Source organism: Arachis hypogaea, chromosome 16, assembly GCF_003086295.3.
Source record: "Arachis hypogaea cultivar Tifrunner chromosome 16, arahy.Tifrunner.gnm2.J5K5, whole genome shotgun sequence".
Classification (NCBI taxonomy): Eukaryota; Viridiplantae; Streptophyta; class Magnoliopsida; order Fabales; family Fabaceae; genus Arachis; species Arachis hypogaea.
This window is the reverse complement of record NC_092051.1, coordinates 42,200,387-42,211,561: the sequence shown is the minus strand read 5'-3', so window position 1 is coordinate 42,211,561 and position 11,175 is coordinate 42,200,387. Positions and strand designations below refer to the sequence as shown.

The 11,175-nt window shown below is 35.2% G+C and overlaps 1 non-coding gene across 1 annotated transcript; it reads left to right on the top strand.

The window, feature by feature from the left end:
* The first annotated feature begins 244 nt into the window (after positions 1 to 244).
* On the top strand, positions 245 to 348 carry LOC112761083 (small nucleolar RNA R71). Its single transcript, XR_003181494.1, has one exon. It is a non-coding gene; the product is annotated as a small nucleolar RNA R71 (small nucleolar RNA).
* Positions 349 to 11,175: the final 10,827 nt, after the last annotated feature.

The window sequence follows — 11,175 nt, the reverse complement described above, 5'->3', positions numbered from 1 at the left end:
AGCCAATATGGCATTCAGAGTACCAATCTCCATAACTCCTTTCTTCTGAGTTGTCCCATTATTCACAGGATTCCTTTCAGAAGTGTACATGAATTGGTTATTTGCAACCATTTCAATGAGTTCCTGGGCTTCTGCAGTCGTCTTCTTCAGATGAAGAGATCCACCAACAGAGTGATCCAATGACATCTTGGATAATTCAGACAGACTATCATAGAATATACATATGATGCTCCATTCTAAAAACATGTCAGAAGGACACCTTCTGATCAATTTCTTGTATCTTTCCCAAGCTTCATAGAGGGATTCACCTTCCTTCTGTTTGAAGGTTTGGACTTCCACTCTAAGCTTACTCAACTTTTGAGGTGGAAAGAATTTGGCCAAGAAAGCATTGACCAACTTTTTCCAAGAGTTCAGGCTATCTTTAGGTTGTGAGTCTAACCATGTCCTAGCTTTGTCTCTTACAGCAAAGGGAAAAAGCATAAGTCTGTAGAACTCAGGATTGACCCCATTGGTCTTAACAGTGTCACAGATTTGCAAGAATTCAGCTAAAAACTGATGAGGATCTTCCAATGGAAGTCCATGAAACTTACAATTCTGCTGCATCAGAGAAACTAATTGAGGCTTAAGCTCAAAGTTGTTTGCTCCAATTGCAGGAATTGAGATGCTCCTTCCACAAAAGTCAGAAGAGGGTGCAATAAAGTCACCAAGCATCTTCCTTGCATCTCCACCATTATTGTTGGGTTCGGCCATCTCTTCTTCTTTTTCAAAAAATTCTGTCAGGTCCTCTCCAGAGTGTTGTGCTTTAGCTTCTCTTAGCTTCCTCTTTAGAGTCCTTTTAGGTTCCGAATCAGCTTCAATAAGAATGTTCTTATCCTTGCTCCTGCTCATATGAAAAAGAAGAGAACAGAAAAGAATAGGAATCCTCTATGTCACAGTATAGAGATTCCTTTATGTGAGTAGAAAAATAGAATAGTAGAATGAAGAAGAGAGAAGATGAAGAATTCGAACACAGAAAAGGAGAGAGGGTTCGAATTTTAAGAAGAAGAAAAGTGTTAGTGATTAAATAAATAAATAGAAAGAGATGAGAGAGAAGGAGAATTTGAATTTTAAATTAAAATAAAAGGAAAATATTTTTGTTTTTATTTTAATTATTGGTTAGTATTCAAAAATTATAAAAAGGAATAGAATAAAATAAAATTAAAATTTAAAACAATTAGTTAATTAAAAAGGAATTTTAAAAAAGTGGTAAGGGATTTTCGAAAATTAGAAAGAGAAAAGTAGTTAGGTAATTTAAAAAAATGATATAGTAAACTTTTAAAATCAAACAAAAAGTCAAGTAGTTAATTGAAAAGATTTGAAAATCAATTTTGAGAAGATAAGAAGTTAGAAAAGATTTTGAAGTTGATTTTGAAAAATATATGATTGAAATTTATTTTGAAGAAGATTTGAAAGAGAAATTAAAACAGATTTGATTTTGAAAATTAAAGTTGATTACTTGACTAACAAGAAACTAAAAGATATGATTCTAGAATTTAAAGATTGATCCTTTCTTAATAGGCAAGTAACAACTTGAAAATTTTTGAATCTAAACATTAAATGTTAGCATTAATTTTGAAAATATGAAATAAAAATAAGAAAAAGATTTTGAAATCAAATTTTAAAATTTTCGAACATAAAAAAAATGAAAAAGATTTGATTTTTGAAAAAGATTTGAAAAAGATAGAATTTTTAATTTGAAATTTTGACTTGACTAACAAGAAACAATCAAATTTTAAAACTTTTTGACTCAATAAATCCAAAATTTCGAAATTTATGAGAGGAATAAGGGAAAGATATTTTTTTTATTTTTGAATTTTTAATGATGAGAGAGAAAAACACAAAAAAAAAACATAAAAATTCAAGATCGAAATAAAAATGCATGCAAGAACACTTTGAATGTCAAGATGAACACCATGAACACTTTGAAGATCATGATGAACATCAAGAACATATTTTTGAAAATTTTTAAGAAAAGAAAAATATGTAAGAGACCAAACTTAAATTTTTTTTTATCTATAGACACTAATAATTCAAGAATGCATATGAAAAATAAGAAAAAACACCAAACAAGAAAATGCAAAGATCAAACAAGGAAAATATGCAAGAACAACTTGAAGATCAATGAAGAACACTGATAAACACCAATTTTGTGGTTTATCTTGTGCTTAATTTGGGGGATTTTATCACCTTTTTCCACATTTATTCAATGAAATAGCATGGTTTTGCAATTCTCCCTTGAATTGTGCTTAAATGTGAAAACATGCTTTTTAGGCCTAAAAATAGCTAAATTCAATTCACTTTAATTCCATTCGATACCTTGATGTATTTGTTGAGTGATTTCAGGTTCATAGGGCAAGTATTAGATGGAAAAAGTGAGGAGAAAAGCATACAAAGTGGGAGAACTCATGAAGAAATGAAGGAACCGTAAAGTTGTTAAGTCCGACCTCTTTGTACTCAATCGACCATAACTTGAGCTACAAAGGTCCAAATAAGGCAGTTTCAGTTTCATTGGAAAGCTAATATCTGGGGCTTCGAAATGATATAAAATTTGTCATATGTTACTTCGCGTTCAGGGGCGCGCACGCGCCATGTACGCGTGCGCGCCGATGCTACCCATGGCCCACTAAAGTAAAATCGCCCCCAGCGATTTTTGAAGCACTTTGAGCCCAACCCAACTCATTTCTAATGCTATTTCATGCGAAATTCAAGCTTGGGAAAAGGGGGAGTAATTGTTTGGTAGTATAGCATCATGTAGGTTAGTTTCTAGAGAGAGAAGCTCCCTCTTCTCTCTAGAATTAGGTTAGATTAATTTCTTCTAGATTTAGGTTCAATTACATATTTTCATCTTGTTTCCTTTATGATTTCTTGCTTCTACTCTTTCATTCTCAAGATTTGTAATGTTAATTTTACTTTTATACCTCTTTTATGTTCATGAACTCTTGTTGGAATTGGATCTTTTCTTTAATGCAATTTATGATTGATGTTCTTTTAATTGTGATTTGAGTTGTGAATTTACTTTTCTTGCAATTGGTAGTTAGTAGAGTTTATATTTCTTGCACTTTTACTATGCTTTCCTTGTATGCCTTCCAAGTGTTTGATAAAATGCTTGGAAGGATGTTAGAGTAGATTTTGAGCATTCTTGGTTTGGAAAGAGTAATTAGGAAATCTTGAGTCATAAAACCCCAACTCATATTGGTGATCTAGAGTTTTTAGCTAATATTGTTTCTATTGACGCTAATCTTTTGCTAATTTAATTAGTAAGTTGATTAGGACTTTTGGATTGAGATTAGTTAATCTTATTAGACTTTCTCCGAGTATGAGGATAACATGATACCTTCCTCTATCTTCGGGGATGACGTAATAAGATAAATTCTTGTTTATATTTGTGACATGATTAATTAGTCTTATTTGACATTCTCCCTATGTGAAGATGACATGATACCTTCTTCCATTTGTTGGAGTTGACTAAATAAGATGAATTTATCAATGTATGACTAGGATAGAAAGCCTATATTCTCAATCCTTACCATGAATGTCTCTCTCTTTATTACTTGCTTTCTCTTATTTACTTGCTTGATGTACTCTTCTTATCATTTAAATTCTTGCCCCTTTATATTTTATTGTCCCTATATAAATCAAAACCCCCTTGTCCCCTCAAAGCCAATAATCATACACTTCATTGCAATTCCTCGTGAGACGACCCGGAGTCTAAATACTCCGGTTATTTCTTATTTGGGGTTTGTACATGTGACAACCTAAATTTTTGTATGTGAGGACTCTTTGTTGGTCTAGAACTATACTTGCAACGAGAATTCAATTGAGAAATTCTATATCAACAAAAGTTTGAACATCACAAAATGGCACCGTTGCCGGGGATTTGCAATGGTGTTGTGTTATTGGTTATTGTATATATGTGAATATTGTGAATAGCTTGATTTTTGGATTGCTTGTTAGTTTTTGCTAGTTTTAAGACTTTGTTTCATTCTTTCTTATTAGCTTTTGTTCTTATTTTCTCTTTTTACTATGAATTCTCACTTTGGCTATGAGTTTGGTTCTAACTATGTTGTAGGAAATGAGGGCTACAATGAAGATGTGTATCAAGAATGGGATAACCAAAGGTGGGAGGAGCCATATGCATATGATCAATCTTCATGGCAACAACCTCCACTAATGCACTATGAAGAAGAGCCATTCTATGACGCATATCAATCCAATGGCTATGGTGAATCCCCTTGTGACTTTCAAGAACCACCACCATACGCCTATGAGCCATATCCCCAACATAACCCTCAATCATACTCACAAGCCCCTTCTTACCAACCATCTTCATATGACCCTAATCCATATCCATCCTACCAACAATCATATGAGCCATATGAACCACACATAGAGCCACCACTACTCCAATATCAACATTTTCAAGAGCCGCCCCCTCCATATTATTACCAAGATGAACCACCTCCAATGCATGAAAACTTTCAACCACAAGATGAACTCTACTTTCCACCACAACCTCCTATGGAAGAATACTCATGTCCTTCAATCCAAGAGTCATATGATCCTATTCATGATATCCAAGAGGAACAAGAGTCAAGGGATCGTCTCAAGGAAGCATTGGATCAATTTCAAGTAACCATGGAGTGTGTTGTGTAACAAATGGAAAGAATGGGAAATATTGAACCACCACAACTCTACCTAAAAGAACCACCTTCTGACTATAATAACTTTCCCTCAAACAATGAACCTTCTCTTCCACCATCACCTCCCGATGAAGCCTCTATGCTAGAATTAAGGGATCTTGAATCTCATATCTTAAGGCAACACGAGGAGGATGAAAAGAAATTTGAGGAGTTAAGAGCAAAAAAGGCTATCATGGTAGAAGCCATTGGCAACATAGTCTCATCCCGCCTAAGCCTATGCGATCAAGGCACTTCCATTGTGGAATGTGGAGAAGCAACGAAGGAGCTTAGTGAGGGAGTGAACTTGAAGCTCCAAGGTGAAGAAGAGGAGTTAAAGCAAGAAATGCAACAAGAGGAGGAGGTAGAGATTATTGAAGAAGAGGAAGAAGTGATTGAAGACTTAGGAGATGCGGAACCACCTTGGGAGTCTAGGATTGGGGAAGACCCCTCCAAGATAATTGAATTTGATGCTAAGGAGGAATGTGCACAACCTCCAAGGCATATCCCTTATGAAGAATTGGATGGGATAGAGCAAGAATTGAGTCCCCTTGGTGATGAAGATCAAGCATCAAGTCTTAGTGGTGAAGAATCCTTTGAGCATTAAGAACCTTCTCCCGTTGGGTTTGGAAGCGTTGTGGAGGTAAATTTTTCTCACCCTCCTAATTATGACTTGAGTAAGGGAAAAGGCTTAGATAATATTGTTGAACAAAAGATCATATTTGAAAAAACTTGTGAAGAGGTGGAGATCCTTAGAAAAAGGAGGATGGGAATTGAATACGCTTTGTCAAGACCCTTAGGAGCTTCTTTGCCTAGGTTACCATCTACTCTTACATTTGAGTGGGTAAAATTCATTTCTATTACCTTTATTATCCACTCGAATATGGCTTGCTTGAAACGGATGGTCAGCTTAGGATGCTTTGTGGGATGAAGCGTAAAAGAAAGATGTTTCGTGGTTGGCGTTGCAAATCAAGGCTCATTAGGGTTGATGCATCAAACATGAAATACAAAGGTTGGACTAGTGCTCAATTGGACGGGTCTAGGAGAATAGTTTGGTGCTTCCATGAGAATTCATCTCTCTTGCCACCCGGAGGAAACCACCATGATCAACTCAAGGACGGGTGTGAAAACAAAGTGTGGGATCCCAGATCGTACAAAGAAGATCAACTTTGGGAGCCTATGGTTTGTGAAGAACTCCATCAAAGCTTGGAGTTATTAACTTTGAATGATGAAGCACAATGGAAGTCCAAGCATTGGTGGATGTTCAACGATGGATTCAAGCACAAGCCACCTTGATGAAGAGCTCCCCATAAGTCCAACTTAAGGACAATAAACAAAAGTGCTAGGTGGGAGACACCCCACCATGGTAACATCTTTTCATTTTTCCCTTTTGTATATATTGGTAAAATAAGTTTAATTTCATGTTTTGTTTGATTAGTTGAGTTTAATTGGGAGTCTAGTAGGTTAAATAAGGTTTTATGATGTTTTGGTAGCTGTTTGGAGGTTTGGAATGCTTGGTTTGGTGCAAAAACATGGAAAAATTTTGAAAAACAGAGCACCACCCACGCGCACGCGCACTCCACGCGTACGCGTGAATCAAGCAAATTCGGCCATCCACGCGGATGCGCCATGTACACGTACGCGTGGATTGATATTTTCCACTTCCCATACATTCACCCGAGAGTTGTGCCTGAAGTGTGCCAACTTTGTGCCCCAGGGCACGCAAACGCGTACCTTGCGCGTACGCGTCGACTCTCTACTTTTCCATGCACGCGTACGCGCACTGCACGCATACGCGTCACTTCCATTTCATCAATCTACGCTTACGCGCACATGACGCACACGTGTGGATTGCCCTGTTTCACTCACCTTCTTTTCTTCTTCTCTTTCCATTTCTTTCCTTCTTCTCTTCTCTTTCCACCTTTCAATCATCATCCAACACTACCAAGCATCATATAACACCATTTCTTTTAGTTAGTTAGGTAGTTTAATTCTTGTTTTCCATTATAAGTGTTGGATTACTAATCTTGTTTACCATTTACTGCTACTTATTACCAATGGGATGTTAGTTTAACATCATTGTCGTTATTGTCATTGATGGATTCTTTTGTTGAGGTTGCAATTTATTACTTGGTTTTGAATTTTTCATGTTTAACACTTTTGAATACCAAGTACTTGTTACATTGCCTTCATGCATCTTACCTCTTTGAATTTCATGTTTTGGCCACCATGCATTCATCATCCATTGTTAGGCAATTGTATATTATCAATGCATTTTTTTAGGACGCTTGTTCTAAGTGACCATCACCTATTTTATGCATTGAGATTGTGGAATTGTGAAATTGGATCGAAAGATTACCTAGTGACGTATTTTTGAGCTTTTCAAGCTTTGTGGACCATGCTTGCTATGTGATTGATTTTTGACTTCTATATCCTTTTTCCTAAGTTCCATAGCATCCATGTATTTCACCTCTATGTCACTTAGGTGTTGCAACAACTTCAATATGTGTCATTGTTTGATGTGTGAGCTCTCTATACCATTTTGTTCATCAAATTTACTTACACATCAATCAATGTCCATGCATTATCCAAATTCACAATTGCTTGATTAATTTCTTGAATGCTTTCATGTCTCTTCACTACTTGTATGGTTGACTTACCCTACAAGTTTTTTTTATGTGGTTCAAGCACACTAGAATGAGTGAAATGCGTGTCTTCTTTTGTATAATTGTGACATGGTTTCTAAATACTAGAGTGTGAGTTTTAAACCGCATGCAAGTTAGGACCCACACACTTATTTTTCATTAATGTCACACTAATTCATTCACTCAATTCTAGTGATTTACCTCATTTCAACAATCCATGCTTCCTTGCTTGTGCATTTACTTGTCTTATTATCTCCTGTTTTCTATGTTCAGGATGAGTCATCATAAGCAAAAACAGAAGCGGGAGAATAACACGCAGCATCGGTTGACCTACCAACTGAAGGTAGCAACTAGGAAAGTCGCCGTACCCCCTTGTTCATCTTTGGATGCACCGAGGACAGTGCAAACTTTTAAGTGTGGGGAGGTCGTCTGACCGCTCGGCATTTTTGGGTGACAAGTTTCTAATCCCAACACTTTTGCATTTCATTTTTAGGTCTTTTAGGATTTTTGGTTGCATTGCATATGTATATATTAAGCTTAGTCAAAATCATGATATTTTCCAAGGATTTTATCTATAGGGCACCCCAATTGAAAAAAAAATTTTAGAACTTGTTTGAATTATATACTTTGTGGAACATGATTTTTGAGCTAAGAACACAAGCATGTGAGATTTTGAGCCTAATTGTGTGGTTACATCATATATAACCACTTACTTTCATTCTTGTGTGCATAATTCTCTTCCTATGAGTGTAATCTTTGATTTGTTTGATTCTTTATGTCAATTATTTTTTGTATACATGCATTTATATGATTGAGGCCATTGTTTAAATAGCTCACTTACCCAAATAGCCAACCTTTTATCTTCTATTGTTAACCAATCTTGAGCCTATGCTTAACCCATTTGTTCATAATTGTAGCACATTACAAGCTTAAGTGAAAAATAATAAATGTCCCTTGTTTGGATCTTTGATTAGCTTAGGCTAGTGAGAGTGTTTATCATTTGATTTTGGGAGAGTTGGGAACATTGGGTAGAGATAAAAGTGTCTTTTTGTATTTGTGTTGAGAATCTTGGGAATTGGGTACATACTCATGTATTAATCATGTGTAAACCATATGCATTGATGTTCTTGTATATATATTTTAGTTTGAAAAGAAAAAAAATTAATGAAAAAAATAATAATAATAAAAAATGAAAATAAATAATAGAAATAGAAAAAAAGACAAAGAATTGCAATAAAAAGGGGACAAAATGCCCCAAAGCAAGGTTCAATAAAAGTCAATGCATATGGGTGGTGATAAAAAAGAGAATGCATGAGTGTGTGAAAAAGTGAAGAATGGGTAGTTAGGTTTGTTTAGAATTGTATAGGTTGTCATAGGTTAGGTGGGAAGTTTAAGTTAATCAAAGATTCAAATTTCAAGCTCACTTGACCATATGCATCCTACCTTGACCCTAGCCCCATTACAACCCATGGGAAGTCCTCTTGATATTTGTATGCATGCATAAAGTAATTGTTGATTGTTAGATGAAAAATAAATCTTGAAAAGCATGATTAGGGGAGAATCGAGTGAGTCAACCCCATACACTTGAGTGACTAGAGCGGATACACATCCGGTAAGGGTTCGATTGCTCAATTACATGTTTCCACTCATGATCATCTTTTCTTGCAAGTTTGTAAAATCTTTCAATAATTCAACTCAATTGTGGTTTGCTTTGATTGCTATAGCCTTAGCACTTGTGCTTGCATGTGTATCCTTGGAGATTGATTTATTTTGACTAAGTTATTGCATTCATGTAAATAGATTGCATATAGATATATTGCATTTAGTTAGTTTGCGTTGAATAAATGTTAAAACCCTTTGCTTCTTTCTTGATTTTAGCATGAGGACATGCTTAGTTTAAGTGTGGGGAGATTTGATAAACCCCAATTTTGTGATTTATCTTGTGCTTAATTTGGGGATTTTATCACCTTTTTCCACATTTATTCAATGAAATAGCATGGTTTTGCAATTCTCCCTTGAATTGTGCTTAAATGTGAAAACATGCTTTTTAGGCCTTAAAATAGCTAAATTCAATTCACTTTAATTCCATTCGATGTCTTGATGTATTTGTTGAGTGATTTCAGGTTCATAGGGCAAGTATTGGATGAAAGAAGTGAAGAGAAAAGCATGCAAAGTGGGAGAACTCATGAAGAAATGAATGAACCGTAAAGCTGTCAAGTCCGTCCTCTTCGAACTCATCGACCATAACTTGAGCTACAAAGGTCCGAATGAGGCGGTTTCAGTTGCGTTGGAAAGCTAACATCTGGGGCTTCGAAATGATATAAAATTTGCTATATGTTACTTCGCATTCAGGGGCGCGCATGCGCCATGTACGCGTGCGCGCCGATGCTGCCCGTGGCCCACTAAAGTAAAATCGCCCCCAGCGATTTCTGAAGCACTTTGGGCCCAACCCAACTCATTTCTAATGCTATTTCATGTAGAATTCAAGCTTGGGAAATGGAGGAGCAATTGTTTGGTAGTATAGCATCATGTAGGTTAGTTTCTAGAGAGAGAAGCTCCCTCTTCTCTCTAGAATTAGGTTAGATTAATTTCTTCTAGATTTAGGTTCAATTACATGTTTTCATCTTGTTTCCTTTATGATTTCTTGCTTCTACTCTTTCATTCTCAAGATTTGTAGTGTTAATTTTACTTTTATACCTCTTTTATGTTCATGAACTCTTGTTGGAATTGGATCTTTTCTTTAATGCAATTTATGATTGATGTTCTTTTAATTGTGATTTGAGTTGTGAATTTACTTTTCTTGCAATTGGTAATTGGTAGATTTATATTTCTTGCACTTTTACTATGCTTTCCTTGTATGCCTTCCAAGTGTTTGATAAAATGCTTGGAAGGATGTTAGAGTAGATTTTGAGCATTCTTGGTTTAGAAAGAGTAATTAGGAAATCTTGAGTCATAAAAACCCAACTCATGTTGGTGATCTAGAGTTGTTAGCTAATATTGTTTCCATTGACGCTAATCTTTTGCTAATTTAATTAGTAAGTTGATTAGGACTTTTGGATTGAGATTAGTTAATCTTATTAGACTTTCTCCGAGTATGAGGATAACATGATACCTTCCTCTATCTTCGGGGATGACGTAATAAGATAAATTCTTGTTTATATTTGTGACATGATTAATTAGTCTTGTTTGACATTCTCCCTATGTGAAGATGACATGATACCTTCTTCCGTTTGTTGGAGTTGACTAAATAAGATGAATTAATCAATGTATGACTAGGATAGAAAGCCTATATTCTCAATCCTTACCATGAATGTCTCTCTCTTTATTACTTGCTTTCTCTTATTTACTTGCTTGATTTACTCTTCTTGTCATTTAAATTCTTGCCCCTTTATATTTTATTGTCCCTATATAAATCAAAACCCCTTGTCCCCTCAAAGCCAATAATCATACACTTTATTGCAATTCCTCGTGAGACGACCCGGAGTCTAAATACTCCGGTTATTTCTTATTTGGGGTTTGTACATGTGACAAACTAAATTTTTGTATGTGAGGACACTTTGTTGGTCTAGAACTATACTTGCAACGAGAATTCAATTGAGAAATTCTATATCAACAAAAGTTCGAACATCAAACACCATGCATGAATTTTCGAAAATAAGAAAAATGTAATTGACACCAAACTTAAAACTTGACACAAAACTCAAACAAGAAACACAAAAATATTTTTGGTTTTATGATTTTATTAAAAATTTTTTTGTATTTTTCGAAAATTAATTGGAAAAAAAGAGAGAATAAATAAATTCAAAATGTTTAAT